Source organism: Patella vulgata, chromosome 2, assembly GCF_932274485.2.
Source record: "Patella vulgata chromosome 2, xgPatVulg1.2, whole genome shotgun sequence".
NCBI lineage: Eukaryota > Metazoa > Mollusca > Gastropoda > Patellidae > Patella > Patella vulgata.
The window spans coordinates 76,788,255-76,808,121 of NC_065880.2; the positions used below are offsets into that span (position 1 = coordinate 76,788,255).

General features: G+C 37.6%; 1 protein-coding gene across 1 annotated transcript in view; it reads left to right on the top strand.

Annotated features, from left to right (window-relative positions):
* Positions 1-750: 750 nt before the first annotated feature.
* The window catches only part of LOC126811661 (RYamide receptor), an 80,007-nt gene continuing 60,890 nt past the window's right edge, over positions 751-19,867 (top strand). Inside the window, exon 1 of the mRNA XM_050537473.2 lies at positions 751-858. The gene's annotated coding sequence lies outside the window, so the exon portion shown is untranslated. The remainder of the gene's footprint in view (positions 859-19,867) is intronic.

Sequence of the window (19,867 nt, forward strand, 5' to 3'; positions counted from 1 at the left end):
GATTCGAAACCACGCCAGTCGACTCAATGACAGACTTTATGATAGAGCGCGCACGCTAACCATTCAGCCATCCAACCCCCCGAATTATTGAAATAAAATTAAAACCATACGTTGGTCTCGAAATGACCTAGTTTGTGTCGAGTGCACGTTAAACCCCATCTCTCTCTCTCTCTCTCTCTCTCTGTGTCCATGCATAAAAGTAGGGCGTTAAACCCCATATCATTTCATTTCGCACACTTTGACGTGCACGTGAAAGAACACGAGACAGGTGGAATCCAATTGCTGTCTGGACAACATTTTTCTCATAGCACACTGCACATCCTGTAGGTGCAAAAGAGTTATTATACCCAGTTCCATTCATTCATTACAGAAATGACTAGTTTATAAATATATTCAGCCAGCCGTAGGATATATTACCCTGCGCTCCAGGCTCCACGAACATCAATACTACTATTATTACTATAAACAAACGTTCGCTGGTACTATAACTACTGCTACAGGCTTTCATTGGGTTCGTGAACATGTACTACTCCTAAATAAACATTCATAGTGGAAAACACGCTGCTCGTTACAGGCGGATTTGTATGAAAATAACAAAAAATACCCGGGTAATGTCAATCAATTCTGTTCGCTTCTATTCAGTTCTGAGTAGTAAAGTTAATTCCGCTATATGTATATTTGATATCGCTGTTGGATATAGTCGCGAACATCGGCGAGTAGCTCAGACATCCAGGTATTTATTTTGTGCATGAGAATTTATTCACTTCGTAGTTGTGTTATGAATACCATGGAAATAAATCGTCAAGCCATGGAATACGTTTTCAAGATTTTAAATTGGAGATAACAAGTTCAGTTCAGGTAAATAGTGGCCTATTATTAGAATTTGGTAAATTAGATTATCTAGGTATTGTGCACGGGGCAAGGTATACTTAATGTGTCTACAATCTTTAAGTTGGAGGTAACAAGTTCAATACAGGTAAATAAAGAAGTGTTATTTGAATTTGGTAAATACGTTGATCTTTGTGTTGTGCACGGGGCAGGATATACTTACTAGAACACTTGTACATGCCATATCTTTCTTCTTTTTTCTTTGATGTATTATCGGAGGGCCTGACAAGGACAGCTGTCTAGTCATTCGGATGAGACGAAAAACCGAGGTCCCGTGTACACATTGGCGTGCACGTAAAAAATCCCTTGACAGTTGGAATTCGATATAAGAGTAGGCCGTAGTGCCGCTGTCCGGGCAAAATTTCCCTCATAGCACACTGTATGGCGTATGCCCGTCTTCATTAGCCCAGTTCGGAGCAAAACAGTAGGACGTTAAACCTCATTTCATTTCATTTATTTCTTTGATGTATTTATTTTGCATTGTGCTCCATTATAGTTATTTCTTTCTTATCGCTTTACGCTGATAAGTTCGTTTTACATACAGTTAAAATATGTGTTAATATTCTTTTGAAATTTCCGTCTTTGTTAACCGAGTCGATGCGGAAGAGTAGGGCGTTAATCCACATTATATCCGCATTTTATTTCATTTCTTTTGGAAATTTTGCTTGTAGATCACAATGATTGCGATTCTCGCAATTTTAAAGGAGGATTTTTAATAACGCGAGAGGTCAGAAAATTTGGTCTGAGAAGGGTCTTATAGAATTAGAACAAATTGGAGCCGCTAACTTTGAGGTTCCGTGTTTGATACTGGTGTTAGCCAAGAAAGTTCTTTGTGATTTTCCGGTGTGCCCCCCACCCCACCCCGTCAGTGGTGCAGGGCAGAGAGTCTGTCAAGGGACCAGCGTATAGTCTTTCGGATAGTATGAAAACTAGGTCCCGTATACAGTTGGAATTGGAAATAGGAGTAGGCTGTAGTGCTCATATCCCTTAGTCCCGAAATTACCTAGTTTGTGTCGAGTGGACGTTAAGCCACTTTCTCCCCCCCTCTCTCTCTCTCTCTCGCTTATAGCACACTGTATATGCCCATCTTCATTAGCCAAGTCGGTTCAGACTAGTAGGACGTTAAACCCTATTTCATTTAATTATTAAAATTAATGTTATTTGTCATATCATAACCTGCAATTTATGAGGATATCCACCCTGCTCCTTCCGCAGTTGTATTTATTTTTAATTATATAGATTAGGTTCACATTTTACCGTGAAATAAAGAAAATTAGAGGCCAAGGCAAATGCGTCGCTAAGGTAACTACATCGTTGAGGAAAACAGTCGCTATGGCAAATACATCGCTACGGCAAATGTAGTATTGTATCGTTTATCGGATTGGTTAAAAAAAATTCAGTTAATTAGACCGGGTATTTTTTAGTTTTTGTATAAAAACTTTTGTATTTGTTCGGATTATTATTTTTTTTTTTCCATCGCGTTTTTTTGAAAAAAGTACATATTCTACAGAATTAAACCCTATACTATGCGAAAGGTATTTGGTTGGAATCGCCAATGAATAACTAAAACTTTAAAAATGATAACAGGAAGTGACGTCATCGACGAAAATAGACTATTATTAGACACCAAAGGAAACTTTTTTGTTTTTCAACCTATTTCGACTTGAAACTTTCAGAATACATTACACATAGGTGGATTAAGCCAAAAATGTCAACAAAGATTTTCCGATTAACTCACCTTTGAAGATGAAGTTGGCTTTTCAACTTCTTTAATTTTGCCTTATTTAAAAATATTTGTCAATACGAGTCGTCTATCAACATATTAGAGTAATCCCTGCAAGTTAAAATTCACCGGATGTGCCACCATTTTGAAAATGTAAGTCAATCTTTAAAATCCTACTCGTGCCACAATTTTTATTCAATTTTCAACATCGTCATATTTTTGGAACGCATTTACAATTCGCAATCGATCGGTGCGTTTAGAATTTTGATATTTGAGCTAGATTGTTTAAAGTGACGTCATAAAATTGAAGTTTTTTTTTTAAATAGTGTAAGACTTTGAAATTAGGTAAAATGTCAATGGCAAACGATAAATTGAGACATTTGGTGCATATTCTGAAAGTTTTATCAAAAACAAAAATGTAAACAAATATTCTGTGCAACATTTAAAAAATATTAATGTGATAGATTATGGCACAGCACCTTTAATATTGGTTATGTTTACTTTAAATGTTTACCAAAATATGTGTTTTTGGCTTCTACAGTGAAAACAAGTCATTTTAGTATGTAATTGTTTGCAATCGAATTTATATGACTGGCTCGGTAAGCATGCATTTCGCTTGCTAACAAGGACGGCACGAGTTCGATCCCGGTGTTGACCATTATTTATTTTTTCTCAATTTTATGAAGTCATGAAGTAAGTTGATCGAGTAAGTAATATTTTTACATCATATTTATATGCCATGTCTTTTGTTTACATGACGTCTTCTTTGTGTAGCAGTATAACCACAGCTAGCATGTCCTGTTGTTTTAAAGTATAAGTAAAACGATTGTCTCATACTTTGAAGATATATAGGTGTCGTTTAGAACGCTAGAGCCTTTTCTAGCTTTGGTCGACCAAAATGGGTTTCGTCGCGTTTGAAATCTAATCTTACGTTTATTTTTCATTGAGAGAGAGAGAGAGAGAGAGAGTGATGGGGTAACGTCCACTCGACACAAACTAGGTCATTTCGGGAAATTAATGTATAAGTGTATGATTGGGTTGTATAAAAACTATCAAACCTGTTTCGAGAACAGGTCTTATTATTATTTTCTTGATCGACTCTTGTGAAAAGTAACTCGAAAAGCCACATTTTTTAAATAAAAAAAAAACGTTACTTAAAACTTTTAAAGAACTTAAAATTTAATACATGCCGATCCATTTTTTATCTAGAAAGTACTAGATTGAATCTAAATTTTACTAGTTTTTTTACCCTGGTTTTATAAACTGGGTGAATATATTTAGCTTTGTAATAAGGAATACATTATAACAGGAATTTGTTTTATCTTTAAAGGCACTTAGAGAGAGACTTAACATTTTGACACATGATTAGATACTTCATATTACAAGCTTAGCGTGTGTCATCTGTTTTAAGTCGTTTTTTTTTATTACTATAACACTTGGTCGGCTACAAATACGTTTTTAGTAGCACTTCATATACCAATAACACTAAATTTGTATCGAATTAATTTTGTATAATTAATCGCATTCATACAGGCTGTATCATTTGATGTATTTGAATGTGAATGGCCAGTGCCGAAATTACCCATAGGCTTGGCAGACTGAAGCCTAGGACCCGAAGATGAAAGAGGCTTAGTATATGTCATTTGTTTTAAGAACACCATTAACTATGTTTTTTATTAGTAAAACAAGGCTTAGTAGGCTACACATACTGTTTTGATCGGTACTTCATATACCAATAACACTAAATTTGTAACACATTAATTTTGTATTAATCAAATCCATACAGGCTATGTCAATTGATGTATTGGCATATATGAATGGCCAGTGTTATAGGCTTGGTACGATGAAGCATATGGCTCCAAGAACCAAGAGGCCTCACGCCAAGGTGTATGATTGTTTTTGTCACTAGCATCATGCTTTTTCACACCCACTGAGGTCTTAAACATCGGCCATCATCACCTTCCTCTAGCCGTGAAGTTTGGAGATTTCGAGGGACAAATGGAATAGCAGAGGTCCTTCAAATTGTAAATGTCATTTCTTTTTCATTTGGAGCGCCCACCTTCTACTAATTTAATTTGTATCTTTACGCCAGGATTAAATTTGATACATCATAAAGGTGCAGTATCTAAGAGGTAAATCTGCCTATTACAGGTCTTTTTTATGGCTTATATCAGTATTATCTAATCATGTATTAACATGACAAGCCTATAACCAACTCTCAAGAACATCGGATGACCCCGATTTTAAGTACCGGTAGATTAAGACACAGTGACGATATAAGATTTTAACGATAAAATAGATAACTTAGACTTGATTGACAAGTACCGTTGCTACGATAATCAGTAATCTACGTTCAAGTTTGTCAAAACTTCAAACAATCATAACTTCGCATAAAATAAAGAAATTTTAACTAGAAAGTTGTCCAGTTGTTTTCAGCCCAGTATTCGCTTGTCAGTGGTGCATGGCGAGGGGCTTGACAAGTACAGCATTTAGACGTTCTCATGGGACGAAAAACTGAGATCCCATGTTCATATTTGCATGGAAGTAATATAACCCTTGGAAGTCAGAATTCGATATATGACGTATGATCTTCATAGCTGTGGCCTTCCTGTACGTACTATGAGATAATCCAATGAACAGACATGTAATACAGCAGATTGACGTGTACGTAAAAAAACACCCTTGGCAGTTGGACTTGGATATAATGGGGGGGGGGGGATGGTTAGCACGTGCGCGCTGTATCATGAGGTCTGTCATTGAGTCAACTGTCGTGGTTTCGATTCCCCGTTTGTACGTGTCAAGGAGTAGGGTCGCCTGTCATGTGTCGTGGGTTTTCTCCGGGTCCCCGACTGCTAATAGACACCTACCCTCAAGCGAATTATTGAAATAAAAATAAAACCATATGTTAGTTCCGAATTGACCTGGTTTGTGTCGAAATAAACCCTATTTCTCTCTCTCTCTCTCTCTCTCTCTCTCTCTCATCTTCATTAGCCCAGTTGGTGCAGACAAGTAGGACATATCAACTCCATTTCATTTATTTACTAAAATATATCTCGGACTTCGACACAGCACCGTTAAGCCCTTGGTCTGACCTCTTATTTATTCAATGAGTATTCCCATTGGCTGCGAACAAAATATGTTTTTACCAACCAACGGAATTTGATAAGGAAGTATTCGGATCTTCATGCTACGTAGGCGTTATGTCATTCAAAATTCAATCAGGAAAGACTAAGGTTTTATTGTAATTAAATTATACGTTTTATTTGCTACAATGTTGTTTATGAATATCTCTTTATCACGACATTTTTTCAGACAGCTTTTTTCTGTAAGAAATACGAATTTGTAAATAAATCCAGTTATCTAATATAAAATGTGACAATATCTTTATGGTTAAAGATTAATGTTTTGTTTATCAGAATCAGGAACCCTATTTCCTATTAAATTTTATGAGAATTTAAGTATTTATTTTCTAGATTAGTTAAAATAGCTTGGTCGAAGTAAACAGAATAAACATACAAACACGCATTATGTGAGATTTAGATACAGACTTGTTCAAAATGAATGAATAATGAAAAATTAATAATATTGAAAATTTCATTCAAATTCCCTTATTCTTGGCAAAGCTATGACTGTACCATGGTGTAGCGCAGATCGTTTATCATTGTAACAACGGTACTTGATATCCGAGACTAAGCCTCGAATATCCATTTTATCGTTAAACTTTTAAATTTCGGGGGAGTTTTAATCTATTTAAATGGCTGCCATCCGATGGACTAGGGAGTTGATTATAGGCTTGCCATGGTTAGTAAGTATCTAGCTGTAACATAATACATCTTTAACAGCTAAGTCGAAGTAACTAAAAGAAACATAAACTATATTTACATAAACATAGGTGTGTGGTTAATATTAGCTCTCTGGCCAACCTCTATCAAACGCACTTGACTATGGATGTTGTGCCATATAAAACATTTTTTCTAGGGGTCTCATAAGAGCGTAATCTCTATTCTTTGCAACCTCAAAAGTCATAACGCAAGTGGTTAAGTCACATTTTAATCTTTTTGAGTTATTGGTATCCAGATGCAGGCAGACCACCATTAAATTTCTTTTATTAATAGCAATCCTCTCTCTGTCTCTTTTATCCCCTTTAACATGCCCATTTTTGTTGATTTTTTTGGTCGAGAATGGACGATAGGGGTTTGAATTAACATTTTCTGTCAGGTTTTGATAAATATTCATGATTTTGAGGCGGAAGGAAAACAGAGTTATCAGGTTGGTTACGGTGATATGTACGGTGAATAGTTACATGTTTTTAGTATGCTTCTTCAAGTTTGTGTATCTTAAAGTGGTCTGCCTGCAGATGAAGCCCCGGGTTTTCTCCACATTATTTTAATAGCCAATCAACTAATAAAATTACATTTCCATTTATAGTCTAACTAGCTTTATGAGTTAGGCAACTCCCTTTGAAACAAAATGGCGCACATCGGACAGCAACTTCTCCTTGATGATGACCCCCGATTGTACGAAAAATCAGGTTTTTATCGCGTGGGCCCTCTAGAGGCCACATTTTTTATCCGATTTTTGTTATGAAACTTTAAATATGTGATTATGGGAGGCAGGCGGTCCTAAGTCACAGTTAGATTCCCATTTTGTGTTTGTACGGGAGATTTGCATTAAAGGTGGATTGGATGGGCCCGATCATAAGGGTGTTAGTCTCTTTAGTTCCCAACCAAGAACGATTCTTATTACATATTATACCCCACGCTCACAAGGAACAGGTAGACAGCAATTCTGAGCCCTTACAGGAGATGTGCATTAAAGGTCAATTGCACGGGGCCGGCCAGCGGTGACTATTGACCCACTTAGATCTGGGTTAGTCCCCTTAGTTACCACCCAGAAGGGTTCATATTGTCCAAATGAAGAAACAGACACCAATTGTGTGCATTGAAAGTGACTTACTCAAAAGTAGGTTAATCCCCTTAACTCAGAAGGAAGCATACAGTTTTGGGGAATTCCATGGAGCATTTTGACACGTTTTTTGGATGTACTCGAGATTTGGGTTTAATGCCTACATTGTGCCCCTTATAAGTCTCTCAGAAATGGACTAATCCCCATCACGGGCGCTTAAATATTATTCAATTTTATTCCGCAACTCACAAGGAAAAATTTGAAATTGAGATTTAGTTGTAAGAGTTGCGATGGTGAGGACCCTGAACACATATTATACATATCTACTAATACCTGGTCTCAAACCTTTTGTACTCAAGATGCTAATTAAATCTATGCTAACATTGGACTAACACTGGTGTAATTGGATGATACTCCTTATAAATTGTTTTTATTTTTAAAGGGCATATATATATTATTGGATATTAGGATCCCATATTTTCACGGCAAGATAACACAATCAATATTGATTGAAGTGAACCAATATGGAATTCTAATTAGTGTTTAAAATTGGTTTCATTTATTATTTGGGAATCAGTCATTACTTCCGCATATAGTCACCAAAGGATTCAAAATGTCAGCGCCTACACACTTTACGTCATAAATTCAACTGACAGAAAACTTCACTCAACAACAAAAGTTAAATCACCGGAGATATGCGGTGTGGTAAAATGGCTTCAGTTGAAGATATACTTACCTTTTAATCAATGCATGTTCCAGGTAGGTGTTTTACTAGCTAAAATGTGAAATGAGGTTTAACGTCCTACTGTTCTGCAGCTACGGCCTACTCTTAATTCGGATTCTAACTAGTGACAAAGTGCTCCATAATTGTTATCAAATTTAGACTACCACAAACCGTTACTCGTTAGTGATTGGGCCAGTTAGAGGCTTTCAGATGTAAGCTTGCGGTACTATCAATTTGCAGGTATGTAAACTCTGCCATAGAGACAAACCGGCTTGCAATGACCAATCGGTTATACTTTCCGGATTTAAGCGTGCTTGATTATCAGATAATACAGCCTTTACACACGGAGCGTTAAAACATATTTTTATACATTTATGAAAATACTTACAATCTGTTTAACGTATGATGAATTAAACAATACAATTTATAGATCTTATAAATAATGGAAATAAGATATACATGACATAAAGTTTACAAAATATGATTCCTCATATTATGGTTAATAAACTGAAATGAATACTATAACATGATAATTGTTAGAATTGATTGTATACGATTATTTATCGGTGCATTTGCAAACAGAAATAATCCGTAAATTCCACCGTTTATCCCGTAACATAACAGAATTAAGTCCATTATAGTATGGAATAAAAAAAATTATCCCTAAATTTCACGGAAATTCCTGGTCATCCCACCTTTCATTCCGTAAAATAACAGAATTAAATTTCACGGAAATTCCCTATTTAATACTGATTATTCCATAGAAATACATAAAACACGTAATTAACACTTTAAACAAAGAAAGCCATCGATTAACAGAAAAAAAGCGTTAAACTACGGATTCCGGCCACATAAACAATGGTTATTTTGACAGTGTATATCCTATACATATATATAATATAGTAAGATTTATTGGATGCACTGAACCTCACATGTTATTGATAATATAGGATATACTGACTACTAATTGTATTGGTTGGGTTTAATTACCGACTTACTGCCACATCTTATTGACGATGTATATATAACTAAGTGTGAAGACTAGCTCCTGTTTGAAGGTATCAGACCCATTATTTTCTGTAGTTGGACTCATCCGATTACAGTCGCTGCTATCGCAGAGGGGCAAAATGGTTGTTTCAAAGGGGTTTACCATCCTGATTTACCCTTTAGTACTGCTAAATGTTTATATTCTTGTTTAGGTTCCAGTTTTTGTTATGTTCCTGTGTTATATTCTTGTTCCTGGTGTAAATAAATTTTATATTTACAAAACTGATATTCTGTTATACACTGTTAGTGTTACAACTGTTAAGGGTTATTTTACCTTCACGCCAATGTGTACACATAACTGCGGTTTTTCGTTCCAACCAAACGACTGGGCTAAAATATAGTCTACTTGTTCTACGTGGAAGAGTTAGGGTTATTACTTACTGGCTCAGTGAGTAAGACACTGGCTCGCGAACCAGGCGGTTCTGGGTTCGCTCCCGATGTTGGCCGAGAAAGTTCATAGGGATTTTCCGGCTTGTTTCCTCCTTGTCAATGGTGGAAAGTGAAGGGCCTGTCAATGAGCGACATATAGTAGTGCCGATTGAATAAAGAACAGCGATCCCGTGTACATATACCGACAGTTGGAATTCTCGAAATAATAGTAGGCCGTAGCGCCGCTGTTCAGGCATAATTTTCCTCATAGTGTATTGTTCGGTGATGGTTGGTCTCGTGGTTTAATGTGTGGGCGTGAAATCACAAGGTCTGACATTGAATCAAGTGGCGTGGTTTCGATTTCCTCCCATTGATAATGACCCATACGCGCAAGCGCATTATTTAAATAAAACTGAACCATATGTTAGTCCCGAAATGAACTAGTTTGTATCGACTGGACGTTAATCCCTCCCTCCCTCTCTCTCTCTCATAGCTTATTGCATGGCGAATGCCCGTCTTCATTAGTCAGGTTGGTGCGGAACGGTAAAACATCGTTTGAAATACAGAGGGGGGGGGGGCGAATGATTTAACGCTTGCACTTTAGATCAGAGTCAAGTGCTGGTGTTTCGATTCTCAACTTGTACGCGACAAGGAGTGGGGTCGCCTGTCTAACCTCGTGGGCTTTACCAGTTGAATTGGAAATAAGAGTAGACCGTAGAGCAGCTATCTGGGCACAATTTCAACCACAGCACACACTGTAAGCCCATCATGATAAGACGAGTCGGAGGTAAAATGCAGGACGTTAAACCCCGTTTTATTTCATTTCATTTCATATAAACAACTGCTCGAAAAAAAAATAAAACATTTGTTTTTAACGATCGACCTAGGACAAGTTGAGTTATGTTATTTTGGAGGTTTTGTGACATTAAAATACAGTAGATAAGATACAATTTTGTTGTATTAATCCCCCCATTAAACACAGCATGCATATTATTACAAAAATGAAAATAGTACAGTAGAACAGAAAGACATTTGATGTAGTAGAGAAGAAATACATAAAACAAGACATCATTAAAATACAACTATAGTGTATTATTTGCATGAATTACAAAGGCTCTACTTGTTTAATAACCATTATGTTGGTTTTGTCTGTCGTTTTTGACTAATTTGCTGATTATTAAAATGACGTAAATGCTAATTAATCCATTATACTTGGCTTTATTTAAATTAAAACGCTTCATCGTCACACTAGATTTTGTAATTCGTATGCTAGAGTGGGTTATTGAATGACAACTAAAAGAAGGTGGTTTACGATGATAGAGCAAAAGAAAAAAAAAATATTTAAAATTAGTTAAAACAGAATGTGTTTGTAGTATTTAATCTAGGTTGAACGTATTACCGCAGTTAGCTATACACAGGAACGACTTGCTTGCATAACTCTATATTAACATGCAACTTGTACGTGACAAGGAGTACTAGGGTCGCATGTCTAACATAGTGGGTTCTCTGTGGGTCCTCCAGTTTCGTCCCAATGCTAAAATTGAACCATATGTTAGTCCCGAAATGATCTAGTTTGTGTCGAGTGGACGTTAAACCTCATTTCTCCATCTCGTTCACGGTCTTACAGAAGACAATCCTGTAATATACAGGAATACAATTACTACTTATTACTGAGAAACGTTTCGACTATAGCCTTCTTTAGTCTTTATCAAGCAATGATGAAAAGAAACGAAATGAAGACCGTCATACGTCATGCAGTGTGCTATAAGCGAAATTTTTCCTGGACAGTGGTGCTACGGCCTACACTTATATCGAATTCCAACTGCCAAGCAATCTTTTACGTGCACGCATATGTTTATACGGGACGTCGGTTTTTCGTCCCATTTGAACTACTAGACAACTGTCCTTGCCAGGCCCACCGTCCTGCAGCCCTGACAAGGGGATACTACGCCGGAAAACCCCGATGAACTTTCTCGGCCATCAGCGGGAGCGACCTCCAGGCCAGCGAGCCACTCACTTAGTCACCGTGGCTCCAAGCAATGATGATGTATACAGTTAAAAACAATACTTGGTTAATACTGGCCTCTCAGTAATTGTATTCCATAGAATTGTGACCTGTATATTCCAGTTCAATTATTAAACAATTGAAACCATTTAACACAATATTGAGGCGGGTCCGGGTCGTGGTATTGTATCGATTTGGATGTCTAATTTCTTTCCTTGATACAAACAAGCAACTGGAATTAATATTAAAAATACATAACAAGTGATGTACCCTCGTGCGTGTTCAGCTATCTTTATTAAAATTGATTAATCAAGAAACCTAATTCTATGGTAATCTGAAAAAAAATATCTTGCGTGATTTAGGTTGCAAAATCGCCCATCAAAACAACACCTTGATAGGAACTGCGAACGCCAATTGTCGTGTCTTAAGAACAGCAAGAGCCCTAATGGGCTTTAATCGTTAAACATGTAGGATATCTGGGCAATTGAAATCCTTCCTCCCCACTCGTATTGAGACCAACCTGCTTAATTTTCTACCCATCCTTATATGTAGTATACAGCATCAATCTTTTATCAAGATTTTGTTAAAATATGTCTTTTAAAAAACCAATAACATAACTCACTTTGCATACACCAAGTCTGGTAGAAATCCTCAAACAAGTTAAAAAAAACCATACAAATCTCGAAAAATTGTTATTTCCAATAAAATTATAACATGCCTACTCACTTTTAAACAGCAAGTACGTATCACTGGGTGATCGAGTGGTCTAGCGTGTGCGCTTTAGATAAAATGGTCTGTAATTGGGTCATGTGGCTTTGTTTCGATCCCAAGCATGTACGTGACAAGGAGTTGTGTCGCATTAATTTATTTCACAGAGGTAATGTGTCGCATTAATTTATTTCACAGAGGTAATGTGGAAGCCTTCTTTTAACCCTGTAGAAGATGACTGACCTTTAGTGTCACGTGCAACCTTTAGTGTCACGTGCATTATAGGTCTACGTGTGACGTCACATCATACAACGCGGTAGCTTATGTCGATTTTACAACTGAAAGCAGCTGGCGCTTCGGCAACTGGGGGCAATTGAAAGCAAGTGAATGCAACTGAAAATTGTCGATCTGAGCATCTCTTACAACCCAAAGCAACTAGTTGCAATCAGTGCACCACATGTTTAACTTCCTTAAACACGCTGCAACTCGTGTCCATAGAAATAACATCAAATGATAAGAGGCTTTATAAATAAGCAAAATGGATGTCGACAATAGCATAATAAAAAAATTGTTGCAAGATCGACCATGCCTTTGGGGTGCTTCTTCTAAGGTATTCACCATTTTGTTGATCACATAATGAATAAATTAACAGTCACCTATTAAGTGTAATCGCTATCAGTTTTGAGTCGACATAAGCGCTCTGAATTCACTTGCTCTCAGCTGTCCACAGTTGCTGATATGATTGACATAAACACACTTGCAACTGACTGCAACTAGTTGATTTGAGTTGCGAAGTGGACATACGCCCCCCCCCACCTTCCTCTTAACACAAACTTGTGCCTTTTAATCATTTAAGGCTGTCACGTACTATATATGTTCCCATTTACACTAAATAGGAAATATTTGTTTTCCAAATATACTTCCAACACATTTTGTTCTTGTTAATTTAAAAAAAGTGTTTTAGAATTTAATTTGCAGAAGAATAAAAGTTAATATTGTGAGCTAATTAACTCGCCCTGCGTGTAGTGTATTGGTCAAGCGAATATTTACTGCTGATCAATTTGGGGTTGTATGCCCACCCGCACGGGTTTTCTCCGGATCCTCCAGTTTCCTCTTATTGGTAAAAAGCCCTACGTGACGGCGAATAATAGAACTATTTTGGCGTGCATAGAAATGAAATGAAATGGGGTTTAACGTCCTACTGTTCTGCTCCTAACCTGGGCTAATGAAGACGGGCATACGCCATACAGTGTGCTATGAGGGAAATTTTGCCCGGGCAGCGGCACTACGGCCTACTCTTATATCGAATTCCAACTGCCAAGGGATCTTTTACGTGCACGCCAATGTGTACACGGGACCTCGGTTTTTCGTCCCATCCGAACGACTAGACAGCTTTCCTTGCCAGCCCCTCCGTCCTGCATCACTGACAAGGGAGAACCACGCCGGAAAATCTGGATGAACTTTCTCGGCCAATGCAGGGATCGAACACCCGACCTCCAGGCTAGCGAGCTAGCGTCTTACCCACTTAGCCACGTGATCCCCGCATAGAAATGAACTCTTGACAGTTGGAATAGGCCGTTACGTTCCTAGCACTTTAGACCAGTTGGTGCAGAAAAATAGGAAGTTAAACCCCATTTCATTTCATTTATCTAATTTGAACATCCGGCGATATAACAATATAAAGTAGTCATTTTGTTAGCAACCGGATGAAGATCTCCTGCTTCTTTGATTTTATGGTTATGAACTTCATGCGTCACGTGTATTTATGAATACAAGGCAGTGAATGTCATCAACGTGTTATACATTATTAATGTTACTATTAGTCATCGTCTTATTGTATCGATCATACATAAATTTTAAGTTAGGTTTATATATGACTAGTCACTGAAGTCTAAATATATTACTTGTAAAAGTACATTAAAGATACATTCCCGGGTGCAAACTGGAACTGGGTGATTTGATGATATATTCGGACTAAAAACATACTCACACTAATTCATTTATCATAATTTTGCGGAATCCTTCTCAAAACATTGCAATTGTCAGGGAATACCCTGGCTATAAAAAATCGATCAAGCGAGGTCATGTTGGTGTCACGTGACTTACCTCTCTCGGTACCTAGCAACGGGTGCGACGTCGGGGGAGAATTCATTGCATACACAAGACGATGTTGTCTTTAATCGGTGACTATTTATTACAAATATCAAAGCCTAATTGAATTCCCGGTTTATCCACTGCCCGCGTCTTTTTCCGTGATTTTGATCTCAGAAAGTGTTGTACGTCTAACCCTTCATAAAATTTATCAACATGTACATCAAGCGCTCAATCTCCGCATGCAACCTTCGACGTCACGCGTGCAGACACTCCTAATCGTCGGGCTGTCGATTAGGGAAACCCTTACATTTTTGTCCTGTATGCGCCCCATGAGTGTTTTTCAGAGAATCCTGTATTTTTCTAGTAAGATTGGATATTTCTACTTCCCATATATACCAAAATTGCCATACTTTAATTGGAAATAACCACCCGATAAATACTTTTCTGGGAACGTATCTTTAAGGGCTCGATACCCCGTTTGCATTTTCGCTAAAATATCAGATTCCCTCGGCTTAATACACGCTAAATATGTACTCTGGTTGATTATTTAACATTTAATTAAGGAAACAAAATCAAATATTGTAATTGTTATTATTTATATACATGTATATATATACATTACATATAATAAGAGAACGGATACAGTTTAAAGGAGCTAAATCTCTATTTTTTGGCACCTAGAAATGGACACAAATGAGTCGCAGCGCATATAATAATGTAATATGAATGTATATAAAGTGATTTACATTCAATCTTTCTGTTTTTACTGTAATTTCTAATCAGTTATGTTCTGCGAAATACGCGAAGAGTCCAAATTGAATGTCAGTCTTTGGCGTCTACACCGGTAGTATTCTCCTGAGGATATCTTAAGCCTCGTTCATCGAGTCGCTTTATTACAAATGGCGCTCGAAAGCATTCTGACATGCAATTTATCTGCCAATTTTAAAATATTCATTTTGTCTTATATTAGTTATTGGATATCAGAAGCCCAACTTCACGGTAAAATAACAACATCAATGTTGATTTAAATTGACCAATAAGCCGTGATTGCAATGTCCAAGGCTGTGGATGATATCGAGTTAAAGATTCGTCTCCTTTAAAACACTATTATTACTTTTAATTATGTTTCCAGTACTTAATTATCAACATAATATTCCTCTATATACTTAGCGCATGTCTGCCAAGTTCAAAGGCTATTAATACGTTGTTTGTTGGCGTTCGTACACCAAACAATATTTTGCAAAATGACCTATGACCCTTTTCTATATTATCGACTTCCTAGCTGATATCCCCCGACTTCTGATGTATAATTTAGAACTGGGGGCCACGTATGTGTCAAATAATGCTAAACTAGTTTGCACAATCTCCCGGCTTGGATTCAGTCGGATTTAAACTAGGCCCATCAGGTTTCTCCGCTACCGATAAAAGATGGCGGCGTCTTGTTATCGATCGAGCAACATAGATAGATGAAATTTCAATTGATCATAACTTTGTAAATACTGAACGGAACTGAACCATGTTTGTACTGATATTCCTATTAGCTTAACCGCGTTCGCGGTTGTTATTTGGTGAAATGGTTAGTCTCTCTCTCTCTCTCTCTCTCTTTCTCTCTCTCTCTCTCTCGTTTTCTTGGTGGTAATTGGCTCTTCCTTCCTACGTCATGTGAAACATACCATATGCTAAACTCATCATACTTATTAATGTCATATGTTTTTAATATTTGTATATACTTCCTTTTAATTAACAATTCTTAATTATAACAAGATACAAAACTACAAAAAATAATTGCCGAATCCCATAAACTATCTTACAAATTGAACCCAATCCAATATGCATACAAATAGATGCTCTTCGTGCACAAGTCGTAACGTTTCTTTTATAAATAGATATCCAAATTGAACACAGTGCTGCTGTGTAGACAACAGATTAATAGAACTTAACAGACTTCTATGTTAAATCCGTGTCATTCCCTGGCCTATAACATACGTGTTTAACATTCCGATGATTTTAATCTTTACAACCTCCAAGAGACCAAGATCTCACAATCATCTGACATCTCGATTCTTTGCTAATACAGGACGCTATATGCTCTCGTCATTTTTGTAGGTAATTTCCCTGCTACATCCGCCTCAAAATAAAATCGTAACTATTCACCAAAACCTCGATGAAAGTGTATATTCAAACATACTTTTTCAACGCTAGACCCAAAAGTTAACAAAAATGCCATGTAGAAGGGAGAAAGGGGCAAAAGGAGATACAGACTAATTATTATATATAGACGGACTTCCATTCGTGAGGGTACCGAGATAAGACAAATACAATTCAATGTGTGATTTGATGTTCAGAAAGAAAGTATAGTTGACGACAGTTTTTAGTCGTGTTTGAACTGATGCTCTGGAAAGATCAAGCATTCTCTGGTTCAAGCAACCAGAGAGTAGCATTACACATTGCTTCGTTGTCATACTTGTCAGCATTTTGTTTGATACTCTCTTTATAGGAGCAAACACGCTAAACGTTTAGCCCGGTCGGTGCAGAAAAGTAGGACCTCATTTTAATGCATGCCTAATAGTCATGTAAAATCATCAGAATTTTAAAATAACAAAATCAGTTAATAATCAATTGATCTCATCGTTAACATGCAACTAATCAAAATTTAATTTAATATAATCAATAATCTAATGATCTAATCGTTAACATGCAAAGCTTGCAATTAACAAGCATAATAATTTGCTGATCGTTCATTTAGATTGTAAATTGCTAAACTATGTCGAACTTTATCAGCATAGTCAATCATGCAATTGTTCAATCTAAAACTGATAATTATTGTGTTAAAATCATTATCGTTTAATCAAAACAGGTTTATAACAGGAGAAATTTGTTTCTAAATGCACTACGTGTCGAAATAAGTCCTTATTTTCTATAATCGATATATACATTGGCACTTTTTAAGCCCTCCGTCCTGCACCACTGACAGGGGGCAACCACGCCGGAAAATCTGAATGAACTTTCTGGATCAACACAGGGATCGAACACTTCCAGGTTATCGAGCCAACGTCTTACTCACTGATTTGGGGTGGGGTGGATTGAAGAATGGTTAGCACGTGCACGCTGTATCATAAGGTCTGGTTTCGATTCTCCGGTTGTACGTGATAAGGAGTAGAGTCGCCTGTGCAATCTTGTGGGTTTTTTCGTTTGTGTCGAGTGCACGTTAATCCCCATTTCCTCTCTCTCTCTCGATCGCTCTCTCTACTCACTGAGCCACCCTAGTAGACATTGGTGAATAATACAGTCAACTTGACGTCTTTGCCGTCGCGGCTTTGCAGTTGGGTCACTGAAGTAACAATCATGTCCCGGATCCGACATTGTAAGTAGGTCCGGGAGCGTGGGGGGAGGCAATAGTTAACGCGTTCGCGTTGCATCATAAGGTCTGTCACAGAGTCATTTGGCGTGGAAATGATTCCCGCATGTACGTAACAAGGAGTAGGGTTGCATGTCCAATCTCGTAGGTTTTCTACGGGTCCTCCTATTTCCCTCCACTGCTAAAGTTCTCTACGCGCAAGCGAATTATTGAAATAAAATTGTTAGTCCAGAAATGATCTATTGTGTCGAGTGGACCTTAAACCTCATTTATATATATCTCTCTCCCCCTTAAGTAGGTAGAAAAGAACTATTGGGAATATTACAGTCCGGTACTCACCTGTCACAGTTAATGCCATAGGAGATGACAAATAAATTATACCAAGTCTCATGGATGGGATAAAAAAAAACGAGTTCCTTTGTACAAATCGGTAGAGCGAGATAAAGCCTCCGTACCCTCCCCGGGATTAAGAAATCGAAGAAAAGTAGGCGAAAGACTCGCGGGAGGACACTATTCTGTGTAACTATAAAGAAATAAAAAGAAATATCGTATGTTGTTTGACTAGACCTTAAACTCCATTTGTTTGAAATGTCCATATTTTTACATAAGGAAGATCGCGGAAGACCGTGTCCTATTTTACTTTCACCCTTTTATCGCTTCCGAGTAAAATTGATAAACACTTATCGTCTTTTCTCATTTAGAGTCTCAAAGGCCTTCTTTCATATTACACTTTGTTTAATAATAAGAAAGCTGAAAATATACATAAATCAATTTTCGCCCGAGATTTTCCTGGTTGTTTGGCTTTTCTTAAGTAACAATCCCCAAGGTGGTGCGACTGATTGCCTCAACGTGGATGGTATGGAACTAGTGTTATAATAATAAAACAATTAAATAGGCATTATGTAATAACCACACCCGCATATTAAATGTCATTTTTATGACTTCAAATGTTATATGAATTATTCTTTAGACATTTATTCACATGACAAGCCCACGACCAACTCTCTAGAACATCGGATGGCTTATATATTGAGTGGATTGGACAATATCTATCAGATCTGTTTTAATGCTCCGCCAAACCTGGGTAGCGTCCTTACTGCTCTGCAGCGACCGCATGGCGACCTAAAAATGTACAAGACCGGCAAACGTGAATACAACGCGAGAAAATATCGCCAAAAAATCAAATTAAGAACTTGAAAAAAGTCGCCTTCTTATCGCGGCCTGAGTGATTATACCACGTTCTCAAGGGCGCTTGTCACGACCTCTCCGCTCTTATGGCGTTTCTATTGTGATCTATTGACTTGACAACGGCGATCATCGGCGAACCCGCTCATGGGGTTCTTACTACACGTCTTCTACCTGTACATCTCAACCACATGTGCGTTTCTATCACGTGATCACGGCGACTATATAAGCTGGTCAGATTTTTGGAAATTTAAAGATGACGACATACACACTGATGTATGACTGTTGAATCGCCTGTTTTCTTTTATAGAAAGTCGTACATGAAAAGCATGGTCGGTATAAGAGAGTAATGCAAACTTGGTAACCACACCATGGTCGTATTAAGAACTCCATAAACGCAGTGGGAAACCCATAAGATCGCGCAACAGTGGTGTAATCGTCGTAACATAGCCATGAGAGCTATAAGGACTCCGAAAGCTTGTGGGGCCGTGGCAGACATAGAGGGTCGTGGTTAAGACGCCGTGAAGTCGCCGTTGGAAATGTTACAATTTTCGCAGAGTCTTGGCCACGTGTGTACTACGTTCATGAAGATGTTACCACCTTCACAACCCCACCACGTTCTCATAGCTTTCCAGGTTAGATCACAGAACAAACTCCGATCATTGGCTACAACGGAGATCACAGCACGATATCTGACATTCACACCACGCTTTTACCACGCTTATGGGGGTCTTGACGCGCTCTGGGAACATTTTCCGTCGCCGTAGCAGCGCAATATGGACGCCAGCCCGATATGACGGGGGTATAATATGGACACCACTCACAGAGACTGAAATATAGACAAAGACATCATAATTTTTA